This window comes from Balaenoptera ricei, chromosome 4, assembly GCF_028023285.1.
Source record: "Balaenoptera ricei isolate mBalRic1 chromosome 4, mBalRic1.hap2, whole genome shotgun sequence".
Lineage (NCBI taxonomy): Eukaryota > Metazoa > Chordata > Mammalia > Artiodactyla > Balaenopteridae > Balaenoptera > Balaenoptera ricei.
In genome coordinates this window covers 122,212,051-122,237,589 of record NC_082642.1, presented here as the reverse complement: position 1 = coordinate 122,237,589, position 25,539 = coordinate 122,212,051, and positions in this window count along the sequence as shown.

Here is a 25,539-nt window from a genome sequence, read left to right as displayed (position 1 = left end):
ACTAAGACTTCATTTTTTTATCTAGGCTCTAAATTTAGATTCCAAAGATATGATTTCCATTTGAAAATATTTAGATGCCTCTCAAAAATGTTAACAGAGCATATTTATAGTTTTATTCTGTACTATGTTCAAGGTGTAGAGAGTGGTTCAATTAATTTTTCTTTTTTTTTGAAAGAAATAGATGCATTTTAACTACATAACTTTTAAAACAAGATCAAACTGAGATTGATTTTTTAGCTTGGAGCTATAGAAAATATAAACTTTCAATAGTTTTATAAGAAATGAATAAAAATATTCTTTTTCTAATAGTAATTTTGTGGATTTACTTCTAATTAAATCATAATTTAATAATAATAGCATATTTTATTAATAAAAGTTTTTCATAGTAAGGTAAAGTAATAGATAAATTCAGGGAGAAGAGAAAAGATAAATATTGTTGTTTATAAGCTTATTATTTAACTTTGCAGCCATTGTGACAGTATATGCACAGAAGAATAGTAAAATTGTATGCCAGTAAATCTCCCATAAACTAGTGACACAAACAGTACATTATTGTTTTTTAACATATGAAATAGCAGATCCTTGATATTACTTATAATTTTAGAATCAGAACATTGTATCTCATATAAAATCCACAGACGAACTGCTTTGTTTTCATATTTTCAAATTCTCCTACTCTACCTCTGCCCCTGCTGGCCTGCCAAGCAAAACACATACACAGTTGAATCAGCATATAGGAAAGAAAATTTGCAATTTGGAATCATAATTTGGTTTTTGGTTTTGATTTTCTTTATTGACGTGTAGTTGACTTACAATATTATATTATTTTCAGGTGTACAACATAGTTATTTGATATTTTTATATATTACACATCATACAAAGCTATTATAATGTGATTGACTATATTCCCTGTGCTGTATATTACATCCCTGTGACATATTTTTTTTATCTCTGATAGTTTGTACCTCTTAATTCCCTTTACCTATTTTGCCCATCCTCCCTACCCTCTCCCCTCTGGCAACCAGCAGTTTATTCTCTGTATCTGTGAGGCTATTTCTGGTTTTTTGTTCATTTGTTTTTTTTAGATTTCACATATAAATGAAAGCATACAGTATTTGTCTTTCTCCATCTGACTTCTTTAGCATAATAGCCTCTAGGTCCATTCATGGTGTCACAAAAGACAAGATTTCATTCTTTATTATGGCTGAGTAATATTCCATTGTGTGTGTGTCTGTGTGTGTGTGTGTACATGTATATATATTTAATATACATAAAACATTTTCTTGATCCATTCATCTGTTGGTGGATACTTAGATTGCTTCCACGTCTTGGCTATTGTAAATAATTCTGGAACAAACATTGGGGTGCATGTATCTTTTTGAAGTAGTGTTTTTTGTTTTGTTTTTTTTAAACTTCATCTATTTTTCTTTTTTTTAATGTTTTTTTATTTTATTTATTTATTTTTGGCTGTGTGGAGTCTTCATTGCTGTGTGCAGGCTTCTCATTGTGGTGGCTTCTCTTGTTGCGGAGCACAGGCTCTAGGCACATGGGCCTCAGCAGTTGTGGTGCGCAGGCTCAGTAGTTGTGGTGCACAGGCTTAGTTGCTCCGTGGCATGTGGGATCTTCCCGGACCAGGGCTCGAACCTGTGTCCCCTGCATTGGCAGGCAGATTCTTAACCACTGCACCACCAGGGAAGCCCTGAAGTAGTGTTTTTGTTTTATTCAGGTAATTACCTAGCAGTGGAATTTCTGGAGCGTACAGTGTTTGTATTTTTAAATTTTTGCGGAAACTCCGTGATGTTTTTCATAGTGGCTGCACCAATTGACATTTCCATCAACAGTGCATGAGGCTTTGTTTTTTGAATTTCTATTAAACATTGGAGTTAAAAATAGTTCCCCATAAGTTTGATTAAACATTTCGCTTATCATTAACTTCCAGTTATTTGTTTGTGCAAAAAACAAAAATGTTTTCAAGTCAGACTGAATTCTTTGAGTTCTAAACAATGGCTTAATAGTGCATAAAAAATACTTACTTATAAATGAGAATTTTTATTTGACTATATCTTGGTGTTACTTCAAAGTTGGTTTTTCAAATACTATTGATGATAACTTCCCAGAAGAATTTAACATCTTGTTTTTGTGATACTATCACATACTGCATTAGCTATCAAACCAATGACAATTATTAGGTTGTATTTTCACATCTGATTTGTTATCATCTGGTTTGTCCTATGTAATGCACTTAGTTTTTGTCCATTATAAAATAGAAACTAAACCCTTAAAAGCTGGAGCCTCCTAAAACCAGTATATGTGAAAGAGCATAGTTGATAGAGGTTTTTAAAATATAATGCATGAAAAGTTTTTGTGAAGGGCTACACAAATGAAAATCAGCATCAGTGGTGTCCCATTAGAGTTAGGGTATAAGAGGAAGTTACTATCAGTCAGCCCCCAATATTAACTGAGGGCTTACAGTGGGCTGGGTACTGCTTCAACAGCTGGGAATACAGTGATGACTAAGGCAGGCAGAGCCTTTCATCAAGAAGCTTAAACTAACAGGAAAAGGTATAGAGAAGAGGATACAGACAGTAAACATAAAGGAAATTTTATGATATTTCATTAAGTGATGATTGTTATGAGCTAGATTAAACAGAGCAATGTGACTGTTTATTAATCCATATACGATAAAAGTACTACTGGTTTGGATAACGCCACCCAAGATACATCATTTTGTATTTTGGTAGCCTGCCTTTAGTATATCTCCTGGATGTTGAATGATAAATTATATGCTGCTTATTTCTTCATCTCTTCCTACATACATTTATATAAAGAAATCAGTGATTTCAGATGCAATTTTATACCTATGAATCTCATCTTGCCTCTTCCCTGTGTTTTATAATGAGGACTTATATGACTTTTGACTCATTGTGTCTTAATCCCCCGAGGTTAACACCAGCCCTATATTACTGAATAGCATAATTAAAATATTTAAAATAAAGATACTGCTTGGATATAACTTGTAAGATTCATTCGAGTAACAGCTGTGGAGTCAGGATTAACCCTCCTTACATCTTTGACCAGAGAATGTTGGAAGATTTTTTTTTTTCCCTCTGATTCATTCATTTACATTGTTTGTTACATAGTTGGAAGTCTTCCTAACTAATAACACCAGGGCCAGAAAGAAAAGTGAGGGCCAGACACAGACATCTGGTATGACTTGTTAGCACCTAAGGAAACAGAGACTATGAGAAATCCAGTAAGAAAAATATGATTTAAGTTATCCAGAAATGAGACCACCTGTCTTCTGGGAAGATTCACAGCCTGTGTCTGTACCTAAAGAACATGTGCTGGGGACCTAATTGATTATCCTGGATAATTCATGAAAATAAATGAATTTTTAAAAAAGGAAAATAAAGGTCTATAATCTGACAGTTGATAAATTGTTCAACACTCCACCTGGAAAACAGACATACATGCAGATCAATTGGAATTAGTTGCACTATGTGACTTTATAATACATACCCAGTAAGTTACAAGTGATGTTAAATATGGCCCATTTGTAAGATATTTATCATCACTTAAAAAATAAATCTAATGTTATATGTTTTTTACATTTTTTATTAGAAATAGTAACATTTGGGGGATAGGGCAAAATACACAGCATTTTCCTTAAATTTTTCATTTTGTTATATCAATTCATCCTTTCCCCATACAGCTTTTATTGGCCATTGAACTATTAACTGTAAGGGAAACTTCCTTGTTAGGATTTTTAGAAACTAACATCAAAAAAATTCATCTGTCTAAAAGTTTGCCACTCTTCAAATGTGCTTTCAAAAGTCATTTTGCAGGCTCAGCCCTCCACTTACCAAAAAGTTGTACTATAATAAATCTTATTTTGTGAGTATAATGTGACAGAAATTCAATACAAAGAAAATTTGAAGCTCATAACAATCAAATCTGTTGTGAGTAGATGAAGATAGTCTTGTAAATTGCTCTACACAAAAAATTTAGAGCTGGGGCACTTGGAAAGCCTTTTAACTTACTTTTTAAAGTTACATCCTTGCCCGACAGTTCCATCAGCAAAAAGGAAATGCTTATTGTGTTTTTTTTTAACACTAATCTAAAATGAACTGTTTAAATAAATGACTTTGCTCCACTTTGTCACTCTCCTCAACCACTTAAGGACAAGGATTTTTATTTTTACTTGCATAATAATCACACTATGAAGCATAGATTTTAAAGGAAAAAAATACCAGTTCTTTCTGAAAAAACACATAACTCTAGTTAGAGCCCAAAGCTTAGCAGTGTGTAATATAACTGACTGTTAATTAAAAAATACCATTCTTATTTTTCAGACCTTCAGTTTTTGTGACCTGTCTCTGCATTAAGAATGAAAATATCCAAAGTTCAACATCTGCAAAATAGACTAGAGTTCTAATTACTTATGTTATACATATATCCCCAAACATGTGGAGGGTGAATCCACAAAAACACAAAAAGGCAAAAGCTATTTAAATAAATTTCATATTTGCATTCATTTGTAAAACCCATAGTTATGCCCCAGTTAATTTATGAGAAGAAACTGAATTTTTGCATAAACAATTTACTTAATGCAGTGTTGAACGGAGGTCCTGAAGTTGGGGTGTCTATTTAACTGGTGTGCCAAAGAGATGCTGTAATGCCCCTTCCTCTTCAGGCAGGGGTTCTTGGCCAAATATTCTGTACACTAATTAGACTGAGATACTTTATTCAAAATTAACATTGTTCTACCACCAAATAATGTACCTGGGGTTTTAACTACCTCCAGAGAATGTTCTTGACTTTAAACATCCATGAGGGAAGGGTATAGTGGCAAGAAAATAAACTCAAAGCACCTAATCTACACTCTCCGAGAGTTATTATATAATACCAGGGACAATATAAATAATTTGAATTTACTTATTTGCCTTTTATGAAATAATAGAAGCCTAAAATTGTATAATGTGGTGTTGTAAATTATACTGATGGGGTGATGTGGTGACAGAATATCAATGAAAAAAATAATTAAGAATCAGAATATTAAAGATGGAAGTGTCTTTAGTGATTATGTAGTCCAACCTGCTCATTTTAAAGATATAGAACCTGAAGTCAAAAAAGGAAAATGGGATCTCATGATTCCCTCAAGAATAGTTACCATTTTATTGATCATTTATTATATACTAGACACTATGCTAAACACTAAACACAGCCCTATAAAATAGGAATTTTGCAGAAGAGAAAACAGGTTCTTTAAAGTTAATGTAAGCTGTCTAGGGTCACATAGCTGGTGTATGGGGCAGCTAGGTCTCATATCAGGCCCTGCTTGACTCCAAATTCCATGTTTTTTTAATAATTTGATTATAATGTGAACTTCTGTTGCATTATAATTACATAGCTCCTTTGCCACCATGTTCAATGACACATGAGCTAATGTGTGACTGAGCCTCCTGACTTATACTTTGGCTTGTGCACTGATATGAGTAATTTCCCTCAAAAGTAAGTCAGGTGGAGGATACTAAACAAATAGAATAAAGAAAGAAAGAGAGAGAGAGAGAGAGGAAGAAACATTAAACACAGATATTTAAGCAGTAAGCAGATACTGTGTCACTTATTACAAACATATTTTAATGAATATTTCCATTTATATTAATTTTAAAATTATATGCAAGTAGAAATCAAATACAATAATATTTCCATCTCTGCTTCTTGCCATATAAACCTCTACATTTTACTCATTGATGGATGCTTATGGAAAACTTCTATTAGAAACCTTACCTCTTTTTGTTTGTTTTCTCATTTTTCTGTGGAAATCTTAACAGAGTTGTAATATATTTAGAATGAATAGAGTCTATTCCTTTCCTACAGGTAGAAAAGGTTCAGTTATTTCTCATCATAGCTGAATGAGATTCAGTCAGATTGACTCCCATTTGCTGACAGGAAAACTGAGGCATTAAAATTCAAAGAATCTTACTACCTAAGAACTCCCAGAGACTTTAAAGTTTATTTAGTCAAATATCTATCTTTTGGATGATGAAACAGGTCCAGAGTGATAACCAATTATCTTCAAGGTCATAATTCTTGTTAGAGATAGAGAATGCCTAACTTAAAACCAAGTCTCATCTTGTTTTCTCAAAGCCATGCTACCGCTCCATAAAATTATAATTTCCATAAAGCACTGTCTGTGGTTGGTTTAAATAATGGAGTGATATTTTATGGTCAGAATCCAGAAAATCCAGTATTTAGGTGCCAATTCACACCATTTTGTGAAATTTAGAATATGGCCATTTAGAGGCTTGTAGGCAAACTTCCAGGGTGAAATGGAGAGCTCTAGGTAGAAATAAACTGGAATGTTGCAATGCTGTGATGCAATTCTGACACTGACCATCCAAAATTAGTGCAGATTCCACAAGTTAAGGTCATGGTCCCAACAAGACTGCCCTCACTTCAGAAGTTACCTGCAAGTTTGGGATCTCCAGTTTACCTGCACTTCTAATCACTGACTACATATTCAAGGTTTCCTGTGACCCCCTCAGGTTTGATAATTCAGTAGAATGACACACAAAATCCAATACAGCCATATGTTAATGATTACAGTTTTATTATAAAAGATACAATTCAGGACTGGTCACATAAAGAGACACATCAGGTAAGGTTTGAGAGGGTCCTGAGTACAGAACTTTCATGTCCCCTACCTGTGGGATTTAGATGTGTCACCCTCCTGGCACATCAATGTGTTCACCAGCCAGGAAGCTCACCTCATCCTCAGTGTCCAGAGTTTTTAGTGAGGTTTCATTATGTAAGCATGATTGGTTGACTCCTTGGCCACATGACTGAACTCAATCTCTAGCCTCTCTCTCCTCCCCAGATGTTAGGAGGTCTAGCTGATATCATGTGGCTCAAAGCCCCAAACCTCTAACCATGTGGTTAGTCCTTCTGGCATGACCACTTCCCAGCCTGAGTCATTTCTTTAGCATAAATTCAGCTATGGTCCAAGGGCTCATCATGAATAAATGACACTCCCCTCTCTCAGGAAATCACAAAGATTTAGCAGTTCCCTCTTAGAAACCATGAACAGAGACCAGACACATTCTATTTTCTCCAACAAAGGTATACATGTTGAATTAAGGGGATATTTTCTCTTGCCCCCAAAACCTACTACACCAAGAAGACAAACAATTTGGTCCACAGTAGCCCTAAATAAAGGTTGAGTACTGCTTTATGGACCATGTGCAATTATGCACACAATATGTACTTTGTCCAAAATTGCAAAAACTTCAGTAAGTTTCCTAAGTTTCAATCTATTAATATAATAAGATATAAAGGAATGATTAAGTAGCATTTAGTAAGAGCCACACACATCACTGAAATAACCAAGCACTTAATTCAAACACACAAACAGCCCTTCAACCACAAACAAATCTAGAGCTTGAAACTGACAGAATCCATTAACTGAGAATATTATAATAATCTTACTAATTAATGGACTGTAAAAGGCTTCCAGATGGCATAGACAAATACAATTAATTATACTCCATCATTCTTGCTTGTACTTAGAACCTCCAGCACCGTAGGATAATCCTGAAATTTATACAGTTATGAATTATTGTTATAGCCATATAGAAGTGCAATTTTGACAGAATTATACATTTAAAAATCTACTTATTCAACAAACACACAACTTCCAAAAATTTTGTGCTTAAAAATGTTTTTAAGTTATTAATTTGTAGACCATAATATTAATAGACTTTTTAATGTCCTTGCACAAACTACTTATTCAAGAATCATGTCATACTTAGTAAATAAAGACCAAATAGCAGATTCATTTAAAGAACTCAACAGTGTCATCACATACACACAAAAAAGGCAAAACAAGACTAAAAGCCAAAGCAATCTATTTGAATTTGCTTTGAGTGATCAAGTAAATGTATTTTTTTTTCCTGGATAACACCTGTTTCTCATGATATATAAATTGCCATTGTTATTAATACACTAAAATATTCTTCCCCCAAAAGAGTTGTGGATTTCTCTGAGAGCCAACCATCTGTTAAATACATTTATTTAAGATGGTTTAGGAGCATCTGGGGAAGAGAATATAGTGATATAATAGAAGTTTCTGACTTTTTTGTAAATTCTAGTTAATCTCTTGTAAAACCAATCTGTAGTACTTCATTAGAATGATACATGAGGAAGGATAGGATCCATTATAACTGTTTAGAAATACCATTTGTGCTACTGTTATGGGACCACCTAACTGGAAGGAACAAATGCCACTTAGTGAGTCCCCCAGTCACCTCTCATTCTACCACATTTGGTAGACACTGCCATAGGCAGAAGGCCTATAGAGAAATCATAAGTAGGAATAAGCCATCAAAAGTATCCTGCATGTACAGCTGCTTTCCCATCTGCATTTTGATATTGTCCATTATTTCTCAAGTTTAGTATTTTAAATGATGTTTGAGATAAAGTCAACATCTGTCTAAAACACGGCACTTTGTAAGTCCTCCTAGGTATGCAGTATAATTTGAGATCATTCAAATCATTGGATAGCAGTCAGGGAAATGCAAATCAAAACCACTTCACACCTACTAGGATTAATCTAATAAAAAAGGCAGATGACAACAAGCACTGGAGAGGATATAGAGACACTGAAACCCTCATGCAATGTGGTTTAAGATATAAAATAGTGCAGAGTTTGGAAAACAGTATAGCAGTCCCACAAAAGCTTAAACAAGGGGGTATAACTGACTCTGTAATTCCATTCTTGGATATATACTCAAGAGAAATGAAAACATATGTTCATATAAAAATTCATACACAAACGTTCATTACTATTTATAATAGCCAGAACGTGGAAAAATCCAAATGTCCATCAACTGATAAGTGAATAAATAAAATGTGCTATGTCTATACAATGGAATATTATTTGTTATTAGAAAACTAAAGTACTGATACATGTTACAGTATGGATGAATCTTATAAACATATACAAATTTAAAAGAAGCAAGACACAAAAGAACACATATCATAGGATTCTGATACAGGAAATGTTCAGAAGAGGCAAATTTATAGAGGCAGAAAGTGGTTGCCTAGGGATGGGGAAAGTTGGAGGAAATTAGATCACTACCAATGGGTATCAGGTTTCTTTTTTGGGTGGTGAAAATGTTCTAATATTGATTGTGGCGATGATGGTTGCAAAACACTGTGAGTATACTAAAAACTTGACTTGTCCATCTTAACTGGCTGAGTGTATGGCTTATGAATTTCAATAAGGTTATTTTAAAAATAATAGAAATATTTCTTATTTTATCTTGGGATTAATGTGCTTAGAATTAATTGGTAGTAAGTTTGATCTCATCTTCTCTCAGAACACAGTTTAATATAGGAGGCAGAGTGTATAATGAAAAAAAGGAAAAGGCTAATAATGATAGTTAAAGTAGTATTAAATAATGAAATCCTAAAATAGTAGGAAATTAATGGATAAAAGAACCCTTCCAAATGAAAAATTGCCATCGTGTAGAGGTTTCTGGGGATAAAGAATAAAGATGCAGCATGAAGCAAAAGCAGCTCCAATTGCTTTAATCTAATATTCCATGGTGCTGTTGACAAAAAAATGGAAAATCGATTAAAACGTACCTATTTGAGGATTGGTGATAGAGAGGGGAGCTGGCATACACTAGGGAGCTATTCCATTTATATACATAACTTAATTTTTAAAATTTTCTTAATACTGTTCCTTCTATGGCTTAAAACCTTAACACTTTCTCTCTTTTCAAATACTCTCAACTACACACTTTTACTCCCTAATGTCTACTGAGGTGGATACTAACATACTTATGTGTAAAATGAGTATTTTGTATATAAATATTTACACATCATTATGCCTGGCTTAGATTTAATGAAGAGACTCTTCCAAGATCCAGATACAGAGAAAGGGGACTAACAAAAGCAAGGCAGGCAGATACAGGGAGGCATTCTCTTGGGAGATCAAAGGCAGAGACTAAGGATGTAGGAAAATCAATAGGAAATAAAAATGAGAAAGTACAAAGAAACACAAGTAGAGAGGCTAGGTCAATACAGGAGAAGAAAAGAGAGTAGTAAGTAGTTTGTAGGATTTTTGGCCCCTTCATTGAACAGTATTTGTTCCTGAGTTAGTCATTTCCAGATGTGATTGCCAGCTGATATTTTTTTGGGGGAAACAAGAGGTTCTAGTTGTTATTTCAGGAAGCATGAAAATTCCAAACCTTACCAAAGGTACACGGAAGAAGACAATTGATATGCCTCCTGGAGCAGCCTTAAAGTTGTGTTGGGTTCACTTGTGGTTTTATAGATTTGGAAAAGAGAAGCAGAGTGAAAAATAGGGAAATAGGGAGAGAATATCTAACACAAATTGGTATCTATTGTGTACAAGTTATTTTGAAAAAAATATGATGATATCATGTATTTTTATCATAAAACATCATATGTTTTGTATTTTATCAATGGTTAGCAACAGTTAGTTACTTGGATATTCATACAGTGGTTAATATCAGGAAGACACCTCATCTTTTCCTAGATCTTCAGCCTCCATATCTTTAAGAGGACAGACCCTTTACTCTTCTATACTTTCTGATTCTTCTATATTTTAGGACCAGGGAAAGATTTAGAGGATCATATTCCACTTACTTAACCTAAGATTAAAGACAGTCATTTGTTTTTAGTTATTTATAGACCAAAGTGTAAAACATGTTATATTAATAAATGATGCTTTTTAGAATTGGATAAAACAAATAGCTTTGGATATTTTTCTAAAAGTGTATAAAATCAAGAGGAATTCTTCTGATACTTCTAACAGATTTGACTCTTAAGAATTTTTAGAATAAAAGTGTTTTAATTTTACCATGTTTACTTCAAAGAGAGCTAGAAGACTTAAAGAGATATAGACATATGAAACATACATGTGAAACACATAGCTATAAATGATATTTCACAGAAAATATCAGCCAATTTTATATTTTCTTACACACATTTTCTTACATACCTATTTTATTCGATTAGGTTGCTCTAATATTTATCCTTAGTGGTAGAAATAGCATGTTAATTTTATTTTGAAATCACCATTAGCAATATAAGCACATATATTTATGGTTAGGGCTTATAAACAGATTTGGGTTTTTGTTAGTTTTTTTGTTTTGTTTTTCAGAGAATTAAAATGAAAGTTGAAAATTTGTCTTCAAGACCTTTGATGTTTTAAAATTTGTTTCTTTAAATATTTTAACACAGTAAGCAGAACGCTAATATTTTCAAGTCCTTTTTGCAATATTTTATTGCATGAAATAAACATGTATTGTGCTTTGTCCATGAACACAGCACTTTTCTTGGTATTAGAAAATGGAAAATATACTAGTCAATAAATCTAATACAAAGCATATTATCCAAAGTGTTTTTTCTTCTGAAACACTAACTTAATTCCTTCAACTTCCATATTCAATCCATCAGTATTTCTTGTAGGTTCTACTTTCAAAATACAGCCAGAAGTTAGATGTTTCTTACCACCTTGTACAAGCTGCCATTACACCCCCTGCAAATTACTGAAATCATCTTCTATACCTTATGTAGTCTTTATCTTCATAAAAATGACTTTTTAAATATTTAAATATAAATCACATACCATTTTCTAAAAATCTTCCAACTACTTCCCATGAATTCAAATATCTATATTTATCTACTTATCTGTCTTTCAATGTTCTAACTATTTTTGAAGTAAACATGGTAAAGTTAAGGTATTGATTTTTATTCTAAGAACACTAAGGGTCAACTCTGTTAGAAATAACTGAAGAATTACTCTTAATTTTATACACTTTTGGAAAATCCTCCAATACTATTTAACTCATTGTTTTATATGATCCTAAAAAGCACCATTGATTAAAGCCAACTCTTTGCCATGGATACAATGTCCCGCCTGAACTGGCCTTGTTTACCTCTAGGATCATCTTGCCTTTAGCTCCAGATGCACTGGACATGCTGGAGTTCCATCAACATCTCAAGCTTGTGCCTTTACCAGCTTTCATGGCATCTTTCTCATTAATCTGGAGAGTATTCCTTCTAGATCTTCACATGCCTCACACTTTCCCATTATCAAGGTCTCTGCTGAAATCATCTCCTTGGAGAGATCTTCCAGAACAACTCTATCTAAAAGCCACTCTCCACTCTATCAAGCTCTCTTTTTCCAGATTGATTGTCTCCATACTTACATTACCTGATTAGATACATTGCCTGATTTATATTATGAATGCCTTTCTTAATTCCTTAGTGCCCATCTTCCTCTCCTGTCTTGGTTTTTATTACATCATATTCTTCAAGTTTTTATTCTACTACACTGGCCTTTCCTGCTTCATTCTCTTTTGTTGGCTATTCCTCTATTAATTTAAACTTTGAGCATTCAGAACTCAGTCTTAGCCTCTCTTCTCTTCTCTATTAGTTTAGCTCAGGTGCTTTCACGAAGGCTTTAAACTTTGACAAGACTTTAAATAATATCAACATGTCGATGTTTCAAAAAGTAGCTCAAGACTCATATTATCAACTGCCTTCTTAATATCTACACACTAAGATATTTCAACATTAATATTTCTAAATGGAGCTGTTTATCCCACCCCAACCCAGTGTATTCCTTCACCATCCCCAGTTTTCCCCATTCCCATAAATAGCACACCATATATCCAGTGGTTCAAGCCAACAGACCTAGAAATCATGCCATTTTCTCTTTTCTCAAAACCAGTCCATCACTGAATACCTTAAGGTTTATCTCCAAAATACACATTATATCTTCCCACTTCTTCCCATTTCCATTGTTATTACTTCTTCCATCTTCACTGTGATCACTCAACTCACACCTCCTTTCTCCACTCATGTAATATCTTCCCACTTCTACCTTACTCCCTGCATTCCATTTGCACATCATAAAGAAGACAGAATATTCTCTTCCAGTACATTAGGTCACTCCCTGGCTTAAACTCCTTCAAATGACTTTGCTTTGCTTTTAGAATATAATGTAATCTGCTCAACATGCCTGATAGCCCTGCCCTGGTTCTTATTTACCGTCCCATTTTGATTTCACTAAACTCTCTCCCTTAGTCCACAAGCTCTAACCATGACAGCCTCTTTTCTGCTTCTCCTAAATTCCAAGCCCTTTCTGCCTAAAGTCCTTTCTATTTCCTTCTCCTCTGTCTGAATATTGTCCTGCTCTTCAAATAACTGCAGGCATCAGCTCAAATATCACTTCCTGGGAGAAGCCGCCCCAAACTATCATTCATTCATTCCAAAATACTGATTGACTTTTTTCTCTGTGTCAAGCACTGTGAATAGGTGGAAATATACTGATTTCTTCCTTCTTGAAGCTTAGATTCTATTAGTAATGATCATTTCAGAAGTTTCTATAGTACTTCACAATTATAGTTTTGATAATTCCTGACTATTTAATAGATGTAATTTTTTGCAGTATAATTTCAAAAATTTAAGGCTAGAGAGTATAATTAAGAGTCTGACTCCAGGAATTCCCTGGTGGTCCAGTGGTGAGGACTCTGCACTTTCACTGCCAGGGCCAGGGTTCAATCCCTGGTCAGGGAACTAAGATCCCATAAGCCACGTGGCACGACCGAAAAAAGAAGTCTGACTCCATTTCTGTTGTTTGACCTCTGACATCTTCCATATATACCCTTCCTTTCCTTGCCCTCATCCCCACGTGTGGGCAAGGCAATAAGAAAGCATCCCTTGGCTGCAGGGGAAATTCAAATCATGCAAACTCTCCCTCTGGACCCCACCTTTTAACCTCAATAAAAACCAGAGCCAACTGGGCTGCAAGTCCATCCTCCCTACCTGCTTTGTTCACTGCAGACCAAATCTGAGCCTTTCTCAGAGAATTCTTTGGTTGTTTGTTATGTTTCTATTTGCTGTCCATTGGTGCTTATGTTTCATTTATCCTAACTTCCATAAATTTTGGAGAGACACGCTGCCCAGCATCCAGCAGAGGTTAAGTGCCCTAATAAAACAATTGTCACTGTGAGCAGGACGCTGTGGCAATGATCCTCAGTGTGAGGTATCTTCAATCTCTACCACTTGACTTACAAACTGAGTCTATTACACACAGTTCAGTGGGCCTGAATGGGATCAACTAATTGTTGAGCTTGTGTGCTTGCATTCAGACTGTGCCTCTTTATGTTGGCTTAGGTAGGTTTTAGGAATCTTAAATTTATCCAACCTGACCTGTCCCTTATGAGTGAGGAAAAGTGGCAAACAGCTTGACCTTGGGTAGAGTTGGGGAAAGCAAAAAAGGAATAGAGACTGAGTTGCTTAGACAACATAAGGCCATTGTGATGTGTCTGACCAGGCACTGATTCCTGTATTTCCAGAATACTGTACATTAAGGACGAGTGGATCCCCTAGGTGGTCACTAGTTACTGTGTGGCATTCAGACCCTGATGGTATGGACTGACAAGGTCAAGTGTTGGGCTTTCTCTCCACCTTATTTCACAAAATTTTGATCCACATTGGAATTTCCCAAAGAAGAAAAAAATTACCATAAAAATTCTCCTAAACTATACTGAATTACAAAGTTATGAATAAAATCACTGTAAGGAAAAAGAAATTGTGATAATGAACCAAATTTGGTTTTGCCAATAAAAATCTTAGGGTGAAATTCAAAGTTTGCAATGTTTGCATAATAAAGGAAAAGGGAATAATTGGCTTTATATCTAAGCTTCAAACAAGATACAATAAATTATTTATAATTAAATTTTTAGCCCTAAGGGTATATCTTACTAAATGGGACTCTTTAAATTTGCCATAGCAACCCAACAATATCAACTAATACAAGCTAACAAATTATAACACAGGCTATAAAACCTCCTAAAGGAAAGGATAATTAGTCCAATGATTTTCCCCTTCAGTAGACCAAGTGAGACAAAATAAAAATGAATGGTACCTACTATGAATTATCATAGTTCAACAGCACTTCCTATAAACGTTTAATCCCACACATTATTAAAAATAACAAATTCTATTCAACTGGCCATTAGAAAATACTTTGCTGTGATACTTGGTTAACCTGCTCTGCTCAGTGGCTCTTTCAACAGCCTCTCAGTTACAATTTGCTTTCGTCTTCGAAGGGTAACAGTACACCTTTACCTGGCAACCCATGATACCTAGTACAGACATCATACATAAACTATGTGGACTATATCTCCACCACATCCAGTTATCCCTCAGAATCCAGGTATGACATTTATTGATGATGTCCTTTCTACACCCAAACACAGATATTTAGAAATATATATACACAACATATTTTAAAGACATTTGTGAGAGTAGAAGCATATACATTATTTTTCTCTAGTGGTATCCTGGTCAAATCAGTGAAGTAAAACCAAAATTTCTGATTCCGTATTTCTTTAAATTTAGTTTCATTGAGATGAGCTCAGTTTTCCTTCAAAATAATGACTACCCTGGAATGAGTTTTACTGAGTTGACAGATGTTTACAATATGCATAACCGGATACATACATAAACATTTAAGACTTCTATAGAAGTGCAATTGAAGTAGGGAGAGGAAAGGAAATGAAAAATAGCAGATTATTTCTTATTAAACTCATCCAGAAAGGCCATGAATTATACAACTTTATGGTGTATTTGCCACCAGATTAATGGAAATTTATTCACAGAACTCCCTAGGAACAGAGATGAGCATATACTATTTACATTTCTCATTTTACATATTATAAATTTATACATGTCGATAAGTTATACACTTAAAAGACCAGCAGGCAAACCTTTAATGAGAAATGATCTTTTGATCTTGTTTTGATGTTTAGTTACATGTGGAAAAATACAGGAGTTTAAAATGTTTACATCAAACCCCAAAAGTTACGTTGCATGAGGACAAGAGAGACTATATACTTATTAAAGTCTTGATGCTGCAGCTCTAATTTAGACTAAAAATGATTACTTTTGTTTCTGTTGCAAATACTGCCTTTATTATTCCTCTTGACGCTGAGGGGGATCGTCCATACCAAGTTCTGGATGTGAAACAATTCAGAGGTTCATTTAAAAAATCACTCCAATCATTTTCTGCTAAGAATTTTAGAAACAACTCTAGCTTTTCTTCTGCCTTTAGTGTTATCTATAATATATCAACTATTGCTTTCTTATAGAAAAGTTGCCACAGGAATGAAAATATATTCTAAATAAACTTTTCAGATCCCAATGATGTTGCAAAGGAGCACTTGTTGTATAAAGAGTTGACATGAGGCCAATATATAATAAAAGATGTTTATAAATACATTTCCATTTTGTCAAGAGATGGGTAATCCTTTAACGTCAAAATTGAACCACAAGTTAACAAAAGAAAATCAAGAAGTTGATTTCATAACCACTAAAAGATTTTATTGATATTTACATTTGCTTCATTTCAATTTGCTAGAATACGGTTCGAATGACACCAAACCTTGATTCTGAAAATTATGATATGAATCACAAATTCTCACCAGCCACCTCTGGTACACAAAAAGGGGTGGCAGTTGTTGTTTGAGAAAAAGATAGAGGATTGTGAAAATCTAGGGAGTAACCATCTCAGAAACATCTTAACATACATGGTGACAGTGGATTATCTTTGAATAAGAAGGGCAGAAATAATTTTCTAAACACATGTAGATTATTTCTTAGTTAAGATTATTGTATTAAGAACCCAGAGTTTTCTCAGTTGCCTCCCCAAACTCTAGAATCCTGTAACTCCTGTTCAGTTTATACTCATATATCCTTGAACAAAATTATTCCTAGGAGGGAATATTGTAAATGTAGTTGCCAACTGAAGAATGTTACTTGCCACCTGCTCTACAAGAAGTAGGTCACTAGCCACTGCAGTCGTTAACCTTCAACATACCCCGAAAGGAATTCGGGGTGGAATGAGGCACTCTGTGCTCTGGGAAAACTGGCAGAAGAGGCCTTCAAATATTTAGATATTTTCAGGAGAAATTTTTTGTATCTTCCCATTCCTAGAAAAGCACTAAAACTATTACCTCCTCTTGACTAGCAGCAACTTTCTACTGAAATGTGCTCTTGGTTGCATGCAACCCCTTCATCTAAATCACATATATACTGACCTCTCCCCACCTCTTCAGAAGAGTTCCTCAGAGCTATCTGAGAGGCTGTTTCCGGGAATACAGTCCTCAGTAAGACACTGAATAAATTTGACTCACAGCTTTTACATTGTGCTTTTTAAATTTTTTTTTCAGTTGTCACACTGTTGTGAATTATGGTATTTTACCTGAGCAAATGATTTACTAGGCTTTCCCTTAACTTTCATGTTTCAGCAAGAACGTCTAAGTAAATCTTACATGTTAAGATTTTTATGGAAAAGAAAGAAGTGGTGTTTGTGAGTTTCTGCATGAATCAGAAGATATTTTGACATTATTCATGTGGAAAATATTTATGTACATATAACAAACAAATAAAATTAAACCATGTTGTATTCATAACCACTTCAGTGTATTATATGACAGTTGTGTGGTAACTGATGTATTATGTGGCAGTTGTTTTTCCCAAACAGCTAAATATTTTCCATAGATTGTTTCTTTTTCCAAATGAAAAATGCAGACAGCTCTAGGAAGTTTGGGAAATAAAAAAAATGTTTTTGACCTCCAGATCAAATAATTTTATTAATATTCAGTAACATGAACATCCAAAAAAGAGACATCAGCATATTTTCTGCATTCCCTTGATTTATTTTATGTGAATAAGAAATCAACCATATATTCAAAATGGATATAACCTTGTAAAATATTATAGGCTTTTCTTAACCCACAGATAGCTGAGAAAAAAATACATTAATAATTTACCACCCTCCATGAAGACAATAATATAATATTCTTCATTAAAATCTTTAATTTAATCATTGTGATGTTTAGTTAGAAAACATTTCAAGAAAATTTTATCAAGTATGTTCACAAATTTAAAATATATAATTTCTCCTAGACCTGCATATGACTCAGCTATTTATTCTCTCTCTTAAGTGGAGAAATTACCAACAAACCAGAGAATAATTCCAAAGTCTTCACTTGATCTACTTTTCAAAAGTCACACTTTTTGTTTAACTGCGCATAAAATGGAAAATGGTTTTTATGTAAGAAAATCATGTATGTTGTCCCTACCTGGCACCCTACCAACAAATCCAAATATATTAGACCAATTGTTAAACATTTTTAAAGTCTCTTTTCTGGGACATTTTCAGGGAAAATAAGTCAATACACTTGACCAATTTTGTTGAGCATTTACCTCTACTTCTGGTGCTGGTGTGGAGGGATGAGTCTCTCCCAACTCATTCGACACACGTTTGTTGAGCAATAGCTATGTGCCAGGCACTCTGTGCTGGTTATAATGGTGAAAAAACAGTCATGATGCCTAAAGCTATCCTACCTGGGGACTGGGAATTCCTAATTTGAAAGCTACAGAGAGGATAAAATAGAAACTGGATGAGGAAGAGATGAGATAGAGCAATCTCTTTGAATTATATGTTTCAAATATACAAGCCCGAAAGAAGCTTCTGTGAATATAACTTTTTTAATATTGAAAATAGTCAAAAATATTTTAAGCCTTTTGGGGAAAAATGTACTTCACTCCTATGAAAAGGAGAGTTTTGTCTTTAGATATAGAGAATTCATACTTCTGCTTATGATTTTGAGTCCTTTTATCCTCCAAATTCATAGAGTGGTCATAAGGATCTATCAGTTCTAGTTACTGATATTCCCTTCCAGCCGATAAGGCCATTTCAGTGCCTGTTCTTAAAGTATATGAACATGGTTTGAATGCACCAACAGGTATTTTATTTTTTCTATAGATACAACAAATTAAGCAATGTAGATCAAACAAAAAATTCTATGTTTCTCTGTGATTAATTCATTTCAATGGGCTTCAACTTTTACAGCAATTCAAATTCAATATCAAAATTATTTCTTTCCTGAAAACTCTATTTATTAAGGTCTACTTTAACTTAAGAGTAATGCAATTTTTCTCTTAAATTTTCATGTGTGAAATTTGTCTCATGTAATCATGAAATAAAGTGTAGATTCTAGGAGGCTAAGCTTCATGGCATATTCAAAGAATGGACTAAGTTCCACACACATATACTGCAACTAGCTTTCAAAGCTCAGTTCCATCAGAACTCTCATCTCTCATTTTGTCCTCTAAGAATTTAGTTTCATGTTAGAGTGCATTCTTGTATAACTGACTTTGTAAGAACTCTAAAAACATGGTGGGCAACACTCTGCAGAACACTCTCAGGCAGGCATGCACAGATGGTTGAACCCAGAGTATCAGAGCCTTATCACGAGAAAAACCATATTAACTGTTTATTATAATGAGGAGAAATCACATTTTTCTTAAAGCATTAATAAAAGAATCTGCATCTCATCCGGTGCCTTCTAATATATCAGGAATCAAGGAATATTCATTCACTGTCTTTCTGAATTTAAATCATTCAAATGTAATATTATGTGTTGGACAACAGTTTCTAATCAGAATAACATACTTAGGTGAAAAGGGTTACAGAGCTGCATACAGGGCCCCTGTGTTGGAATACTGAATAGTCAACCAAGGCTTTCAGAAAGGGGGAAAATTCAGGGAGGGGGGAGTAGTTCCTGAATGGAACTTTATGATAGAATATCTAAGGGTCTATCTTATAGACCAAATTAAGCCCACAAATATGTTTTCTTTGTAGTCACAATGTTGTTATATGTGTGTTAATTATTTTTGAGTTCAAATTCTTTTAGGAGGATCATGCATTAACCAATTTGTCACTGGCTCCACCATTTCTTGTTGTCCTACATGCAGCCCAATTCATACAATTATGTTCTTTAGCAGCCTCTTGAGTTTCTGACTCATGCTCTACATAAACTATTCTACTTCTTTTTTTTTTTTTTGATGTTTGTATTTTACTTTCATTTACATTTCTAGAATAAACTATTCTACTTCTTATTTGAAATATTGTTCGGTGAAATCTGAGAAGTTCTTTTTATCCAGGAATTTAGATTAAGGTTGCTTCTGAGTTTCATTTAGACATGAGCTGGCTTATACTTGCTTTGCCTACCTGATCGCTGTTTGCAATGCCATAAATTCGAAATTTGTACAATATCTTGCCCCATGTTTTATGGTGTGCCACAATTTAGCTTCTTTGAGAATGGTTAGTTTATATTCTTGTAAAGCACTGCTCGGATTACAGATAATAATAAAAGTGATCATATAACCAAGATCTGAATGTATTTGAGTCCGAAGATTGCTAAGTATCACTATATCTCAGTTGTGCATATAAAGTATGTATATATTTGTCACACTGGGACGAGAAGCCTTTTGTTTGGGTTTACAGAAGTCAGTTGTCCATGGATATTCCTTGGACACCACCCAAAACTAGAGTTTAACCAATTTGCTGTTCAGAACTGAAATACTTTACCAATAGCCCTGCTGTGAGTGAAATTGACTTAGATTACAAAATCTGCAATCACAGCAAGGGTCAGGGGTAAAATCACATCACTGCTTGAGAGTGTCTCCTGCTAGCTGCAAGTCAGTAGGAGAAGAAAACAGAGAAGATATGAGGGCAGAAAATAAACAACAGAAATCTCAAGGATAATAACTATAAAAAAGGTGTTATGTGTTTACAGCATTTAAATTCCGTCTCACTGGAGAAGTTGCTGGCATTTAATTACTGATCCTTTATTTGTCTAAGATTTGGTTTGAGCAGTTTTGTAGAAATGGCTATAGTTTAAAATTTCAAGAATTCTCTAAAACACTAATCACTCAGCTTTCAATACTTATTTAGCTCTCATAGTAAATTAAGGATAGGAACACCAAAAAGAAATAAACAATGTAGTTAGTGCCCTCCTGTTGACAATATAACAAGCAAAAAACAGAAGCAATTGTAATAATTTATTTTCAAAATCTCCATAGGGTAATTTATTATGTATGCATGTGCATTCACATACATGTGTGTACACACATGCACACATACACACAGAGCTTGTTTTTATACATGAATACAGAACTTGTTTTTATACAGCTCTCTGGACACTAGTTCTTATTGCTAAATTAGATTAGACTTTTTGTAGTTTTTAGTGACAACTTCCTGTTTTGAATATCATCTTACTGATAGGCTGGAGATGCTTATCATTGGGCTACAGTGGTGCTGTCCCTTCTTTAGACAAAAACCTCATTGTATCTCCTAAGTGTCTAGTTGTTCCCAGCATTTAAGTGCTGTTCTTAAAACCAAGGTCCAAAGATCAAACTCATTAGAATCCTCTAGAATGCTTAATACAAATGCATTTTCCCCCAAACTTCCCTATCACTATCTCTGAGATTAGGCAGAAATCTTTATTATAAACACCCCACATGATCCCTATGGACACTATGTTTTGAGAATCGAGAATCATGGTTTTTACTATAAGACTGCATTGTGATATTAAATATAAATATTGGACCTATAAGTGATAATAGCTGCAATTCTACCATTCATTAACTGAAAAAATACATAATGAATATATACTTTCAATTAAACTTTTAATGTTAATTTGCCACAAAAATTTCATTTATCCATTTATTCGTACAACTATAATGCTGGTACTGAGTTTACAATTACATAAGTATATGAAATACACATTTTTATCCGTAGATATTTGGTACAACTCTGGATCCATGAATCTTTGCAAAAACTATCTCTCTGGAGTTCTTCAGCTTGTAGTTTAGGAACTACTGTTGCAAACTGTAAGTCATTTTTATGCTTACTCTGCACCATATAATAATATTTACCCTTTCTTAATATCTATAACTAGTCATGCCATGTTCATATAACAGAAAGAAAGAAACATGTTCTGGTACGTGTTCATCTGTGAGTACTCTTAAACTTGGAGAAATAATCGGGAAAACAGAGTCAGTGGTTATCAATTCCAAACATCAATTTCTAGAATTCTATTTTGCCCCCTTAAGTAAATAATTCTGAAGTCAAATGATTCCATTGTGGTAAATGTAGATTTGCATGAGTAATGTCATAAATTAAAATTAATGATATATTTTCCTTGATATATCAATACTTGCTTATTTATAAAATGTATAAGTAGAAAAAAAATGCAGAAAAAGTTAAAGGTGGCCTCTATTCCCACTATTCAATAATGACGAGTGTTATTTGGGTGGATTTTCTAGTATTCTTGTATTTTTTTCTTTTGGGTATTAACATACTATAAGTATTTTTTTGCTTTGTATTATATTGTCTATATTTTCCATAGTATTATAGATTCTTTTTTATTATAATGATAATGACTATATAACATCTCATAAAGAATGTTCTCTTTATCATAGTTTGCTTAAGCATTATTGCATTTTTAAGTATTTACATGGTTTCCAATATTTCAAAGTAATAAATGACACTGAAATGAATTTCAGGCTTAAAGCACTGCATAAACTCTGTATCGTTTCCTTTGGGCAAATTTATAGGAGAGGAAATATGCAGTCAAGGGGCATAAAATATTAAGGCTTTTGATACTAACTTGGAAATTGTTTCTCAGAGTTTTTATTGGCTTTCTGGAGAGCAATATGAAAACACATACCAGAATCTTAAAATTCCCTTGTTATTTAACTTGACTATTATGCATTTGTAATAAAATTAATAATTGAATAGGCTAAAATACTTGGAGCTATTTATTGATTTTAATAAGGAAAATTTAACATTAAGAAATGGTTACCTAAAATTTAGAAATAGAATATAATATTTTATAGCCAATAAAATACTCTTGAAGCAAAAAAAGATATAAAATTGTTTTTGATAGAGTGTTAGATTTAAAACTTGGTTATTATATATATGGTGTTATATATATATGACTATATATATTATATGGTTTAAATACATACAAATATATATTATATATACATATAGGCTTGATAGAATTTCATGTACTCTAAATGTTATTTTTAAGTCTTTGTATATGTGTATTTACATGTCAAAAATAGACGCTGTAATCAGAATATACAAATACAAGTTTACCGATTTCATTTACACTAGCCTTGAGTGAAAATGTCATTCTCCATAGCTTTACAAGCCATCACTCTATCTTTAAAGCTAAATGTACTTTAAAATAATTGTACACTTTGTGTAATGGGGCAAATTATGTGCTTTAAATTTAAGAGATTAGTATTGATAGGTATATACATATATTTTTCAATTTAGAAATCTTGTTGCTAGAAAGTGCATCACATAAAATAATTCAACTCTTTACCTGAAAGGTCAAAATTGGTGACTTTGCCTCGGCAAAACATATTTATAAAAGAGATCACTATTGCAAGAATGCTTACGTGCTTACTTCCTGAGTAGTAGGTGACATTGGATGGCGCGTTCACTAACCACACTGATGTCTGACAAGATGATATTTAGCTTCATTGGGTTTGAAAATAGACATACACGTGTCTTCTCAGGGAAAAAAAATCACTTGTTTTCTCTTTGCACTATGCCTAACAACCCCATACTTGTTAACAACTAAATTTTGCCATATGTAGAAAAATTCTATATAGAATTCTTTATTACTTTTCAAATTATTTCATAGTTGCTAACAACTTTGAAATAAAGATATCATAAAAATCAGTAAGATACTAAGCAGCACATATTCAAATTAGAAATACAATTTTGAAAGCCATCTCTGCAAAATACTTTGGAAATACCTGTTATATTTAAAGTACCTTACAGTTATCATTTCAAATAAAGATATGACATATTAAACGGCCTTAATTTTTATGCATACTTACTAAAATATGTTAGAACTTTCCAATATAAATTAAAATATACTGACACAATATCTACTCAAATAGGTGCAGCCTAACCTGGTGCCTATGAACAAGATTCTATGCTTCAAGCAGGAAGTGGAACGTGGCAAATCAGTGCCTTCATTTCTCATTTTGAACTTTTAGTGATTATAACGATTTTTGCTATGTTCCTAGAAAACAACTGCACAATTTTCAATAAGCCATCTGCAGTTTCACGTTTGGAATTCTCATAAGCACCAGGAGAGCTTTCCACAGAAAATGTTGAATAGATTTTCTCATATCAAAATGAGCATTTCATACATTTTTGTATATAGTCTTATAAAAAACTGTGCTTTTCTTTCAGGATGTCATATAATGGTGTGAAAATTAGATTATTAATACAAATTGTGTATAAGTAGAATAATCATTTTTCAAATTAAAACTAGAGAACCCAATGGACTCAAATGAGCAAACTGACCTTTCTCAAGAAAATGCATAATAACCTTATAGGATAACTTCTCTTTTCTATTGATATTAAGACAAATAAGCCAGGTGTTTATGCTCTTTTTATAATTAATTACTTTTTTGTATAATATGTGATATTATTTTTTTTAATCATTTATGTATTTATTTATTTACTTATGGCTGTGTTGGGTCTTCGTTTCTGTGCGAGGGCTTTCTCTAGTTGCGGCAAGCGGGGGCCACTCTTCATCGCGGTGCGCGGGCCTCTCATTATCGTGGTCTCTCTTGTTGCGGAGCACAGGCTCCAGATGCGCAGGCTCAGTAATTGTGGCTCACGGGCCTAGTTGCTCCGCGGCATGTGGGATCTTCCCAGACCAGGGCTCGAACCCGTGTCCCCTGCATTGGCAGGCAGATTCTCAACCACTGCGCCACCAGGGAAGCCCCTATAATATGTGATACTAATTGCCTCCACATTCCAGCAAATCTTAATATTTGTATGCGTTAATTCTCCTTATATTGAGAAAAGTTCTTTCTCTTTTCTACAGATTGCAGTGAAGACCCGGTCAGTTTTTCATATACAACAGTCTTTGGTCACAAAAGAGTGTATTGCGTGGGGCTTGTGTGGGGACGGTTGATAATAAGCTATTTTTACTGGTCAAATATTTCAAAGGAAGTATATGAACTTGTCAATATCGTCTCTTAATATGATAAACAATTTGAGTAGTACATGCTACCGAACTTTTCATTTTGGTGTGTTTTATTTTAGAAATGCATGTCATTCCCTTTTCATGCCACTTATAGCTATTTTCTCTTTTGACTTCCCCTTCACTGAAGAAGACAGACTCTATCCCAGACAGAAGATGTGTAGCCAGTAGTCATTCTATCCTTCTATATTGTAGTCTCCTAAATCACTTCCATTTTTTTCTACTTTTAGAGACAAATAATGTCTACAGTTAGTGTTAAGGCAACAGACATTCAGTGATGACATAAACATTTTTATTCAAGATATGTACCATAAATAAAAGAACTAGTGTGTGTACATGTGCTTAAAATAACACCTGCCACATGGTGTTGCCTAAGTATAAATACTGAAACAATATGTAATAGCTACTTAGAATTTTAAAACCTCTTATTTTGCGTTTAGTTCCTTTGGTGCTTCATTTGAGAGATTGTAACTTTTGGGCAACAGCCGTATCCAGCTCATTCTAACCCTGAAGTTTTACATTTTGTAAGAAACCAGATAGAAGCCTTGAAAAACCTTGC